The 13,993-nt window shown below is 35.6% G+C and overlaps 1 protein-coding gene across 4 annotated transcripts in view; it reads left to right on the top strand.

Annotated features, from left to right (window-relative positions):
• Positions 1–13,993, top strand: part of bsk (mitogen-activated protein kinase dJNK) — a 952,253-nt gene that overhangs the window by 762,182 nt on the left and 176,078 nt on the right. For 2 of the 4 annotated variants that reach the window (XM_069843973.1, XM_069843974.1), the window contains one exon: positions 9,628–9,695. The exons of the other annotated variants lie outside the window; for them this stretch is intronic. The gene's annotated coding sequence lies outside the window, so the exon portion shown is untranslated. The remainder of the gene's footprint in view (positions 1–9,627; positions 9,696–13,993) is intronic. 4 annotated transcript variants of the gene reach the window in all.

Below are 13,993 nucleotides of genomic sequence, written 5' to 3'. Positions count from 1 at the left end.
GGATAAATACAGTAACTTGATAGACGAGTGCATAGAGGCATGAAAATTTAAGTTACGGTTTATTTAACGACGCTCGCACCTGCCGAGGTTATATCAGCGTCGCCGGTGCGCCGGAATTTTGTCCGCAGGAGTTCTTTCATATGCCAGTAAATCTACTGACCTGAACCTGTCACATTTAAGCATACTTAAATGCCATCGACCTGGGCCGGGATCGAATCCGCAACCTCAAGCACAGAATCCCAGCGCTATACCGACTGCGCTACCCAGGCCGATTAGAGGCATGAATGACTTACGGACGAATACATCGGTTTATGAACAACTGGATAAATGTGAGTGGGTGTATGGATGATCGTATGGATAAGTTAGTAACTGGGTAGGTGTAGGCTTATTAGCGGATAATGAATATATAAGTAGGTGTATTGACAGGTAATGTATTTATCGGTAAGTGTACTCACGAGTAATGAACATTTGAATGCTTGTAGTGACGAATAATAAACATCTGGATACCGGTACGTCTCTTGGCTGATAATGAATATTTCGATACGAGTATTGATGGATGTAATGAATACTTTGATAAATGCATTGACGGATAGTGATTATCTAGGTACATGTATTGACGGATAGTGATTATCTAGGTACATGTATTGACGGATAATGATTATCTAGATACATGCATTGACGGATAATGATTATCCAGATACATGCATTGACGGATAATGATTATCTACATACATGTATTGACGGATAATGAACAATTGTATAGCCTATATGAGTATCGATGGATTATAAAGATCTGGATACGTGTAATGACGGATGATTGATATCTGGGTACGTGTATTGACTAAAATTAATATCTGCATACATGTATTGACGGATAATGAACAATTGTATAGCCAATACAGCGAATAGGGAATATAAAGAATGGACACTTCGCGTCGGTACCTTTGATGTAGCCGGACTGATTTCAATGACCTTCAAGCCAGCTAGAGCGTGAGATTCTGCTTTCTCCCTAGAGTTGGCGCTGACATCACATCAGCTAGCAGTCGACACAGCGGAAATATAACACGCATAATTAATACATCTAGGTACATTATGTACTCAAATAAAATAAATTGGATCCATAAAATAATAAATCCGTCATAACTGTAATGTCTAGATTATAGAGTTCCTTTATAATGAGAGTTGAGACGTTGACCCCAACAATAATTAAAATATGTAATGATTTGATAGCAGTGAAAATGGAAAAACAAAACTCTTATGAGAAGTAAAGCCATATACCTGTATTATGTTATATATAAATAGTACACGAATTTGATACATAATTTTATAATGTATTATATCATTTTATAATATAATTTATTATATCTGAAATATAAAAAAAATATTATTACTACTAGTTTGTCATTGAGAAATAAGGAAAAGCTGTTAACTAGAATTTATTTGAAGCAAAGCGTTACTGGATTATGCAATAAGGTAGGCGATGTTTGGATCCTGTGTCTCAGCTCTATACTCAATTATTATCTTAGCGTATGCTCGATTACACTAACCTCTAGCGCTTGAAAGTGGAACTAAACGCTCGCGCACAGAGAAACAAAACACAGGAAAATTCGCTCAGTGTCCATTCTTTATAATCCCTATCGCTGGTCTATATGAGTATCGATGGATTATAAAGATCTCGATACGTGTAATGACGGATGATTGATATCTGTGTACGTGTATTGACTAAAATTAATATCTGCATACATGTATTGACGGATAATGAACAATTGTATAGCCTATATGAGTATCGATGGATTATAAAGATCTGGATACGTGTAATGACGGATGATTGATATCTGGGTACGTGTATTGACTAAAATTAATATCTGCATACATGTATTGACGGATAATGAACAATTGTATAGCCTATATGAGTATCGATGGATTATAAAGATCTGGATACGTGTAATGACGGATGATTGATATCTGGGTACGTGTATTGACTAAAATTAATATCTGCATACATGTATTGACGGATAATGAACAATTGTATAGCCTATATGAGTATCGATGGATTATAAAGATCTGGATACCGGTACGTGTAATAACGGATGATTGATATCTGGGTACGTGTATTGACTAAAATTAATATCTGCGTACATGTATTGATGGATAATGAATATCTTGATTACATGTATATTTACTGATAATATAGGCCTATATGTGGACAAATATTTTGACGGACGATGTATATTGGGATATGTGTATTTACGGATAATGTAGGCCTATATGTGGACAAATATTTTGACGGACGATGTATATTGGGATATGTGTATTTACGGATAATGTAGGCCTATATGTGGACAAATATTTTGACGGACGATGTATATCGGGATATGTGTATTTACGGATAATGTAGGCCTATATGTGGACAAATATTTTGACGGACGATGTATATCGGGATATGTGTATGTATTTACGGATAATGTAGGCCTATATGTGGACAAATATTTTGACGGACGATGTATATTGGGATATGTGTATTTACGGATAATGTAGGCCTATATGTGGACCAATATTTTGACGGATGATGTATATCGGAATATGTGTATTTACGGATAATGTAGGCCTATATGTGGACAAATATTTTGACGGACGATGTATATTGGGATATGTGTCTTGACAGATAATGTACTGTATATCTGGATACGTGTATTTACGGGTGATGTATATATGGATATGTGGGCCTATATTGACGGCTAATGTAGGCCTATATCTAATTGGGTATATTGACTGATAATGCATATCTGGATAGCTACTCGTATATTCATGGATAATAAATATCTGGTAAGGGGCATTGGTGGATAAAGAATTCGGGCTAGCCGTTTTGACTGATAATGAGTATCTAGGTAGGTATATCGACTGATAATGAATATCTGGATATGTGTATTGACGGATAATAAATGTCTGGATAGTTATATTGACGAATGATGTATGTATGGGTAGTTATATTGATGTGTTAGTGCCTTAGTGTATTTATATTGATTAATAATGGAATATTTGGATGAATTTATTGATGGATAACGAATTTTGTGATAAGTGTATTAATGGATAATAAATATCTCAATACATTGACGGATAATGAATATTTCGATTGGTGTGCTGTATTAATGGATATTGAATGCCTGGATAGGTGTAGCTAGCCATATTGATAGTTTTAAATATGGATTTATAGGTATGCATGAAAGAAGAATTAGGTGACTGGATGGATTGGTTAATCAGTTGTAACCGTATGAGATGGAGTGAAATTATAGCGAAAGAAATCTTAAATAGCGGAGAGCATCTCGTTGCTCTTTTTCTTTCCGACGGAAGTTCCTTGGGAACGGTTCTTGCTCCTGCCTTTTTTCTCGTTTTATTGCTATATACTCTCTTTGTGAGGCGACCGAGGGAGTTGCTATCGGAGGAATTTTTTTGAATATGTAACAGGAAACGTGTCTGACGATAACTGCTGAATTCAAGATGAAGAAGCACTTAACAGAATATTTCGTATTTCTAAGTAATTCAAATTCTCGATATGTTATTATCTTTCATAATTGCGAGAGACATTTATTTCGTTTATTTCGGAGGGTTATAAATTCCCTCTGTGGATTCCGCTGAACAAAATATGACGAAATTTGGAACTATGAAACCCGGCCATTTAACATATATGATGCTGAAAACGATTATGACTTAAGAGCGAAAAAAAAAGAAGAAAATTTTGGCAAAATACTAGATTTATATCCCCAAAACATGAAAAAAATGTGACATTTTCTTGAAAAATATATTATGTTAATGCAGGAAGCACGACACGAAATGAACTTAGGTTAGCGTTGCTAAATCAACATGAATGAATCTGGTACAGAAATCCTGAAATTCAGTTACAAACATCAAAATTAAGTTAAAACCAGGAGATCTCATAAAAACAAATAACAATTAAACATAAGCCTCCCAACCATTTTAAAAACTAGTTCTTTTCACGCATATCTCTCTTCTTGTCGACTTGTAGCGATACTTTGAGCAAAACATTGTAACCATTGTGTCAACAGAAGTCCATTCGTAAAGAGCGGCACATCTGGAGATAGTATTCCTTACTTTTGAGTAATAAAGAAAATCGACGATCAGTCCTACAGTTTTACATTTGGAAGATGGATGTGTTTGAGGTGTGATTTATTGGGATATAGCCTATATGTACATTAGGCTACATACATACTTTTTTTAGTAGGTTATTTTACGCCGCTTTATCAACATCTTAGGTTATTAGCGTCTGAATGAAATGAAGGTGATAAAGCCGGTGAAATGAGTTCGGGGTCCAGAACCGAAAGTTAGCCAGCATTTGCTCATATTGGGTTGAGGGAAAACTCCGGAAAGAACTTCAACCAAATATATATTATTTTAATGTACTGAAGTACATATGAATTTTCTATGCAGATATTCTCCGTTCCACTACTCTTTCATCGTTCAACCAGATAACTTGCGCCGACCGGGAATCGAACCCGGGCCACCTGGTTTCGCGGCCAGACGCGCTGTTACTTCACAGATGTGTACATACATACATACATACATACATACATACATACATACATACATAAATACATACATACATACATACATACATACATACATGTTCTGTCCATGGGCAGGTCTTTCACTGCAAACCCAGCATTCTCCAATCTTTCCTATTTTCTGCCTTCTTCTTAGTCTCTGCATATGATCCGCATAACTTAATGTCGTCTATCATCTGATATCTTCTTCTGCCCCGAACTCTTCTCCCGTTCGCCATTTCTTCCAGTGCATCCTTCAGTAGGCAGTTTCTTCTCAGCCAGTGACCCAATCAATTCCTTTTTGTCTTTCTGATCAGTTTTATCATCATTCTTTCTTCAGCCACTCTTTCCAACACAACTTCATTTCTTATTCTGTCTGTCCACTTCACACGCTCCATATCTACATTTCAAATGTTTTATTCGTGTCTCTTCACTTCGTCGTAATGTCCATGTTTCTGGCCAATACAATGCCACACTCCACACAAAGCACTTTATTAGTCTCTTCCTCAGTTCTTTTTCCAGAGGTCCGCAGAAGATGCTCCTTTTTCTATTAAAAGCTTCCTTTGCTATTGCTATCCTCCTTTTGACTTCTTACGATTGGATCCACATACGAAGAATAATATAAAAACAATGCCCTATTTACGCTATATTTGGTGATGAAATACGAAGCCTTTGGTGTTGAAGATCAAACTACCTTCTTGTGTAATTTTTACAGCGAGTTTATTTGAGTCACATCGAAACGAATCATTAATGTTAAATTATTTTAATACTACCCACTCCGTTCATACTATAAGCGTAGGCTAGTATTACGTTCGTTGCTAATAGCAACTTGCTATAGTAGGCCTAATAGGTTATAGCGTTACATGGCCTATTGGGGAACAACTGAAATTCAGAGCCTCTTTAAAACAGCATTTCATGTAACATATCGAAGTAGGCCTCGCTGCTGAGAACAATAAAATGTGCAGCGGTTGCTGGGAGTTGCAGGGACTTTTAAGATTTGTGTGTTTCTACTGCGACAAAGTACTGCGGCATTTTTGTGGCTGTGATGCATGCGAGAGAGGTGAGTTTGTAAAGAAGGCTATTTAAATAATGAATTCTTGCAAATAGCGAACACAGTTCTCTCGCTTTAGTCTCATCTCATTGTACTGTCCCCTGTGATGTAGTGGTTGTTACGCCTACGATTGGAGCCGAAGTTTGCGGGTTCGAACTCTGTGGATGGCGATGCGTTTTTTAGGAACGGAACAAATACTTGGCTCACAAAGACGACTGTAATAATTCTTGTGTCCCCATGCATGTACATCTGAATGCTGACGTGTACGATGATGGTTATCATTTCAATGAGACTTGTATGTGAACACATGGAAAAGTCCTTATAAGTCTGTTAGTGTTTGAACTGCAGGTGCACGAAACTTTGAAGCCATAATTTTATGTAATCTTTACAGAGTTATAATGGATTTTTTAGGAATAGTTCAAGGAGTAAAAGGTAACTTTTAGGTGTATGGTTTTTTATTTACTGTCACACAAGTATGATGATAATGTAATTTTTTCAAAAGTTTTTACGGAACAGGTCCTGGAGGACCTGAGCCAGATTGTTTCCTTGATGATTATGATGATGATGATGATGATGATGATGATGATGATGATGAAAGTTGAATTTTCATACATGAGTTTCAGGGAACAGATCTCAAAAAGAGCTTTTTGTGTATTTTTTTATTGGTAGCTCTTATTATGATAATCATTAAAATAGACCATTATACAATCTTGTTTCTATGATTGGTTATGTTGAAACTAATGATTTAATTTATCTGAAATCGCTCTATTTAAAATACGTAATTATATATATAATATTTTTTAATTCTTACTTCATTATCATAGGAGACTCCTTAGGTATAGTGCATAATCATTAGGATCAGTACTTTGTCTCAGGAGACTACAAGATTAAGTATTACTGGAGTTTTTTCGGTAGCGGATAACGTGCATGTAGCAAGCGAAGTAAGTCTGTCTATCACGCGACTCCTCTTTGGTCAAGTTGAGCAGAACAAAACATAGGCCTAGACCACTTTAACAATTACACTAATATTTACAATTTATATTATTAAAATTATATACATTATAATACGCTATTTTTACTATTTTTGCTATGATAAAGAATTGTAGGCCTACATTGATTGAACACTATTTACACTACTATGTACAGCGTTGTGTATTGTAATGAAAGATATTTTATTCATAATAATATAACCTACTTATCTTGTAAATTGTGTATAGTAGTGGCAAAAAAAAACCGAACCGACCCTTGTAGCTGATGTCAGAGCCTTGTTCACTCAGAGCACGATAGATGGTAGCTAAGACTTTCGTGGTTCGAATCCTGCCTGGGAAGGAAACTTTTTTTTGTTCCTTATTCAAATTTATTCCCAATACTTTTCGATTGCAGCGATATTTTACTACTTAATTAACTTATTATTTCCAGAACATGAATTTTACTAGCAATCGAAAAGTATTGGAAATAAATTTAAATAAGGAACAACAAAAAAATTCCTCCCCATGCAGGATTCGAACCACGAAAGTCTTAGTTATCAGTCTATCGTGCTCTGGAGTGAATAAGGCCCTGAAATCAGCTACAAGGGTCGGTCCTGTTTTTTTGCCACTACTGTACAATAGTATATGAAGGGGCTTCAGTCATTGATTACTTTCAAAAGCCGATTTTTCAGAAAGACTGCTTTTTGTTTCTAGAATATGATCTTTCTTCAAATACCTACTATAGCTTTCTGGAATATCATTTTTATTTGTAATAATTAGACTTCGTGGAATTGCCACGAGAATCGCAAGGTTCAGTGCGCACGCGGTATAGACTGCATGAGAAGAGGGCGTGCAACGGGTGGAGTAATTCTCTGATGTAAACATTGAGCAGTATACTGCGGTTACAATAAAACTTGTATCCTGCATTCAAGAAATATAATGAATGATCATTGAAGTAGGAAATGTCTAAACATATAAATACACAATTATTTTATAGTGAGATATAGTAACTCTTAAAATTTAATGTAAGATACATCATCCTTGAATATGTACATTGCAGTGAAGAGTTACGTACATTTTGAGCGACTGCAAAGTAACCTCCTCCGATGGTTACTTAAACAGTTTTTATTTTGGGAAAATGTACGTTCAACATCACACGATGTAATAATTTACGTACATATTTGAAGAATGGAAAATCACTACTTTTTAGTACACCAACTTCAGATGTCTTGTCGTGACCTGATGGTACATCATTTATAATACGAAGTTGTGGATAGGCAGAATTTTTATCAATAATGTTTCTCAACTTACATTTCACTTTTTCTGAAATTAGTGAATTGTTATTTTTTTATAATAATTTGTGATACTTTATCCACTATATTAAGGGCTTCTGAGAGTTGTAGTTTAGACGATTCTAACAGGATGATGCTTTTGGACACGATTTTAAAATTAGAATCAATGAACAGAATATCTTCCAATAGCTGTTCAGAAGGCAATGATTTTACAGCTGCAACAGTGGAACTGTATGTGTTATCCAATGCATCAATTACCTCAATTATTTTGCCGTAATGTTCTGCATAATAATTAACATCCAACCACGTTCCCCAACGGGTCAAAATTGGCTGCGGGGGTAAGGGTATTCCAGGGGCAATTATTTGGAACAGCAATACTCTCACTGTAGTATGTTTGATTGAATTCTTGTCTGCACTGAACAAATGTTAAGCTTTGACTATTCCAACCACAGTAATGCAAAAACAAGTGCTTACATAGGTATACATTAGCTGTAGCTGCTCCATCTATTTGGACCGCTCACAACTCTTAACATGAACTGCTTATACTACGAGTCCGTGCGGTCGCTCACCTCCTCTGTACTACCGTACATCGGCAACCTGATTGCATGATGCGTGTGGTAATTCAACGAAGTTTAGTAATAATATATCAATTTGTCCTTCATTGTAAAATATTTCTTTGACACAGATTGCCTAATACTAAATTGTAATTGTTTAACTCTTGGAATTACATGTAACTAAACACATGTACATGTGATATTATTATTATTATTATTATTATTATTATTATTATTATTATTATTATTATTATTATTATTATTAAGATTTAATTCCAAGCGGGCTCGAATGCCATTATCCATTTCTTCTTTTTTTATTACATATTGTACATATCCCTTAAATCTCCACTTACGAAGTTCATAAGCGTACGATTATTAAGGAACTTATGTTACGAAATTATAACCTTTCTTTCTCACTAAACGTTCCACAGTAAAAATTTCCTGTGCTACAGCGAAAGCCATTTCACTTTCTTTATTTGCCAAAAAGTAACACTCAGAAATAATATCACAATGAATACAACGCTTGACCAATACATTCGAACTCAACCGTATTGGGCTGCTGAGTGCTGATTGCTGGCGGGATACCCCGTCATACATTTCACAACATTCGTGGCCTTGTGTGCGCCGTTGGGAACTTCACCGTTCGTTGGATCTCATGATATTTAATTTGTATTTTATAACGCATAAGAAATCAAGTTATGAAAATGAAATCTTTAAAGCTGAATTTAAGCTAATAGACATATTGTGTTTATTTTATAAATGCTCAATCATTTTCTTGTAAAAATGTTTTTCATATGCATAATTCTGCTAAATATTAAATTTGAAATAAATCTATTCAGTAATTTAGGGAAGCGGCATTATAAAAATAATTTGTTCGTTGCCTGTGGTGTTTGGAATGTTCATTTCCATGAAAACCGGCTAACTAATTTTTTGCGTCGTATTAGTTTTTTTTTCTTTTGAACTAGTGCAATATGATAATATGAGAAATTGACCAGACTGTCTCGAGACAAGGTTTATAAAATAAAATAAAAATATGGTAATTCTAGTGACGACGATGACGAATAAGTCGTCATACATTCTTCCCACCAACCTGCTTCAGAATTGCTTCTAGTTAGTCTTCGATTAAATAGCTGGTTAATTTTTGTTACGTAAAATACGTAGCAAAGTATCTGCTACTTACATTGCACTGTTTACTTGTTTCAGGTTCTGATGGTGCTGGTGTGCATGCTGGTTGCTTACGTCATTGTTTCTTAAGAAATGGGCCGCTTATGGTGAGCGCACCAAATCTTATTTGTGTATTGTTATAGCTCAGTTTGTTAGTACTTCAGTAACCATAAGTCAATTCTCACTTGACAATACGTGTTGTCTTCGTAAGTTTTCACATTGCTGGATACTGTTTAAGAGTATGCGAGACCACTTGATTAGCCCTTACAATATACAGGGTGAATGGCAAATGCCCTCTTAGAAGACCACATCAAAACATGCTTAAATAAGATAGGAACCAATACTCTATCTTGGAATTTTTTCCAAATTTCTAATGGGGCAAGTATTATTTCCATGGGAAACGCTTCTGTATACACGGGTTTAAGCTCAGACTGTAACTGCCACATGCCCTCGTCGAACATCCCGCACTTAAAAATTTCACTTTTGTTACTCCAAGCATCGCGCACACAGGTTTTCTAGGATTTAGTTCAGTGTCGGACAACGGGTGGGTCGCACAGCACGCTTTGAAAACCGGTGCCTACTTGACGTACACATCAGTGATTACTTTACTTCATAATGCGAAACAGATACGTATTGTAACATCAGTTTAAACTGTGCCATTGCACAGAGAACTCACAGTACAGTACTTGAAAACAAACCAGCTACATATATTTTATTCGTAGTTTTTGCGCTAGAACCAAGAAATCCGACCATTTCAGGGAAAGATATATGCCACACACATCACATTTAACTCCAATTATTGCGCGCTATGGATTAAAAGTAATTATTACTCTTTTCACTTTTGGGTATTGTCTCTATATCTCCATAACTAATCACCATACCATTACGATTCGTATCTCGAATTACATCGCCCCAATATCCTCTGTCACACTTTGGTCTTCGAAGACTGCATTTATTAATCATGCTGTATAGCTAGGAATGTAAGACATCAACCAAACATTGGTATGCGCCGTAGATTATGATGGCATCTCCTCTGTAGTCTGTCGAAAAGAAGTAAATGCTTTTCCCGCTGCACGTGTCTCATAAGATCTGTTCCAAACATTGTATGTGCAGTAGGCCATGATGACATCATCTTTTGTAGCTGCTAGGACAAGGGATTAAATGCCTTCGCCTCTGCACAGATTTGTCTCGTGTTTAATCTTCCCAATAATACATGTTTATAAATAAGGCCTTGATTTATATGCACTAAAAATTAATATATTTACTACCGGTAACTATAGTTCAGAAACAGTCTTGTCCCTCGCCTCTTTTAGATGTCATTCTTGTTATTCAGTATTTCGTTAACGGTCTTACTCCGCCACCTACAGTTAAGTGCGCGATTTACAAGATTCATTCTCCAGATCTTATGACTCTGTTATCTGTTGCTATATTTCGGAATCTTGTGAACCAGCCTTGAAAACTCTCCCGAAAGACGCCACATCCACTCTGGTACATCCGCTGCCAGTCTTAACTTTTAATGAATATACAGGCTGTAAAAAAAAAAAATGTCTTGCATAACGTGAAATTACACCTGAAACGTTATATACCGGTGTCCCCCAAAAACTGCAGTTTAAGAGAAATTAATTTTTACATGGATACGTAATTATGTCTCCGATGAAAAACTTGTTACGACTTAAGTTTTGAGATTTAATGATATTCACATGAATTAATAAAATTATCGCAACGCTAGCCGCTACGGAAATAGAGATAAATTTAAGTTACTACTTTATTATTATGTATAATCTTTACTTTCAATGTGCCAGTGAGTTACGGAAGTGACTGCACAGCTTACACGTGTTATGGCAGCTCAATTAAATTTACATTCTTGAAATTTCTGGTTAGATCTACTCACTTGGATATAGTATTATGAAGGTAAGGAAAGGGCAATTTTATATTGTGACTGTTAGTAGTGAAATAAAGAAAGTCGGTGTCCTAGTCTGTTGCTGTTTATTCTCTTCCGCTCTCTATGCGACAATCTCCAGGGAATCTCCTTCAATAACGAATCTGCTCTTCAAAATTGGCTTGACAATTTCTTAAACTCCGAACCATCGGTTTTCTTCGGGCGTGGAATCGAAAACCTGCCGGAACGAAGTGTGCTGTCGATCTAATATCGGAAAAGTGAGGTAAACGTAATTGAGAGAAGGTAAAAGGGAGACAGCTGTAGGTATTCTCAGCCAGTAAAAAACATAATATGTTTGTGAGGTACAGCCTCTATAAAATGTACTCCCTCCATTCCAAAACAAGTTTGTTTATTACGCCTATACGCGCACGAAGTGTTTCGCGGTGTGGTATTCTGTTCAATTGTGAAGAGACTGTCATACAGTGCAGTTGTGAATATTTCTAATCTTCTGTAGTGCATAAAACTATAATATTTAAATAGTTCATTATGAACAGAAATCAAATGGGCTCCTGCTGTGTTGTTCCTGTTGCAGAAAACGTAACACCAACCCAGTCAATTCTGAATAGAACATCTAAGGCTCAACAGTCGTACAGAAACGGGTTATAATTTATTGCAGTTTTTATGTTAATTTGCCTCTCTCAAAACAATGTTTGTTTTTCTTTTATTAATTTGACATCACACAGAAATGTACCTAATGTTTATGCTTTTCTTATGTTAATTTATCAAACAAATAAGTATCTATAAGATGTATTAAAATTGCATTATATTACTGAGAACTTTAACAAAATGTATACCATATTTTGGAACAGAAATAATGACATCTTTCTATATCATATTGTATTAACTGTTAGCAGTTGTCACAAACTGATGTTGAATATGGCCATAAAGTCATTTAAATATGCGCTCCTACATGTATGACTTACATTGTCCAAAATGCAGGTAGTAAGGCCGTAAAACATAACGAGAGGGGTTCGGTCGGCACTGTGGATCGTGTCCCGGCATAGCTCAGCTGGAAAGAGCACTCAGCGCGTAGAGCTGAGAGGTCCCGGGTTCGATTCCCGGTGCCAGAACGAATTTTTCTCGAATTAAATGGTGATAATACACATTGGCTACTTCATAGTAGTCGTGTAATATTCAGTGAGGTAGGCGAGACCTCATATATAATGAATATGTGATGTAGTAACATGTAAATATGTATTGTATTGATTAAGGCTGGTTGAGTGGAAGAGAAGGCCTTATGGCCTTAACTCTGCCAGCGAAAATAAAACACTATTATTATTATTATTATTATTATTATTATTATTATTATTATTATTATTATTATTATTATTATTATTATTATTATTAGTAGTAGTAGTAGTAGTAACATGGATGTTTACAACTTTCAAACACAATCCTGAACTTAACAAATCCAGTGATACATATATATATATATATATATATATATATATATATATATATATATATATAGCGAGATTAAGGAACGTAGCTTTACTTGAAGTTTTGAAGTTAACCGTACAAAAATTAAAGAACTTTGTAATGCTTCCTTGCTAAAAACAAGTGTTGAATTAACGATGCTACGGACAAAACAAAAAGATTTAAAGTTTCTAAATTTTGAATTGTATAGATCAGATATACTAAAGCCAAAAATCTGTCCACATAAATCGGTTACCCTACATTGATCTAGTCCACAAGATGTTACCACAGTCTAGTATATACAGTCACGAAGCTTGAGTTGTGAAGGTGCTAGGAACAATAGACTGTGCAGGTACTATTTCGCATTGTCTGTAATGAGGCGATATTAGCGATCCTAGTGGTTAGCAACTATCTATGGATGCATATTTACTACGTATTGAGCTTCGTGACTGTATATACTAGACTGTGATGTTATCTTACATCGTCATGAAGCCTTCTCTCTCAAGAGAGAGCGATTGATCCTAACCTTATCGCGATGAAGTCTCCGGGCGAGTGACGATGAAGCAACATATCACGTCGAGCTGGAGTCGGTGCGCAACCGAACAAGAACATTAAATCCTAGAAACATTAGTCGATAATCACGATTAGGGACTGTAATCTGCCACTAGTATTAGGCCCAATTGTATAAAACTCCCTGACTAAAGATTAACTTTGATCGAAGATCGAAAAGTGAACCGAGTTCAGACACTTCTTCTATTGTATAAAACTTTTCTGCGATCAAATTACCTAGGTTCAAATGCAATCTAAGTTCACGTGAAAAGGATTTGGCAACATCGCATAAACAGGTGAAATATGTGATGCGCGGACCATGTTACACTGGTTTGTTCAGTGTTGCCAATCTAGCGACTTTAACTCTTTTTCAACAACAATTTCTTTTAACTTTTATATTGCTTAAATAGGGATTTAGTGACCTTTTTAGCACCCCATAGTGACAAAATTTAATCTTTCTTTGTTGATAATGAGAAATCTAGCGACTTTACAACTACGTTT

The sequence above is a fragment of the Periplaneta americana genome, chromosome 13, assembly GCF_040183065.1.
Source record: "Periplaneta americana isolate PAMFEO1 chromosome 13, P.americana_PAMFEO1_priV1, whole genome shotgun sequence".
Taxonomy (NCBI): domain Eukaryota; kingdom Metazoa; phylum Arthropoda; class Insecta; order Blattodea; family Blattidae; genus Periplaneta; species Periplaneta americana.
This window is presented reverse-complemented; position numbering and strand designations above follow the sequence as displayed.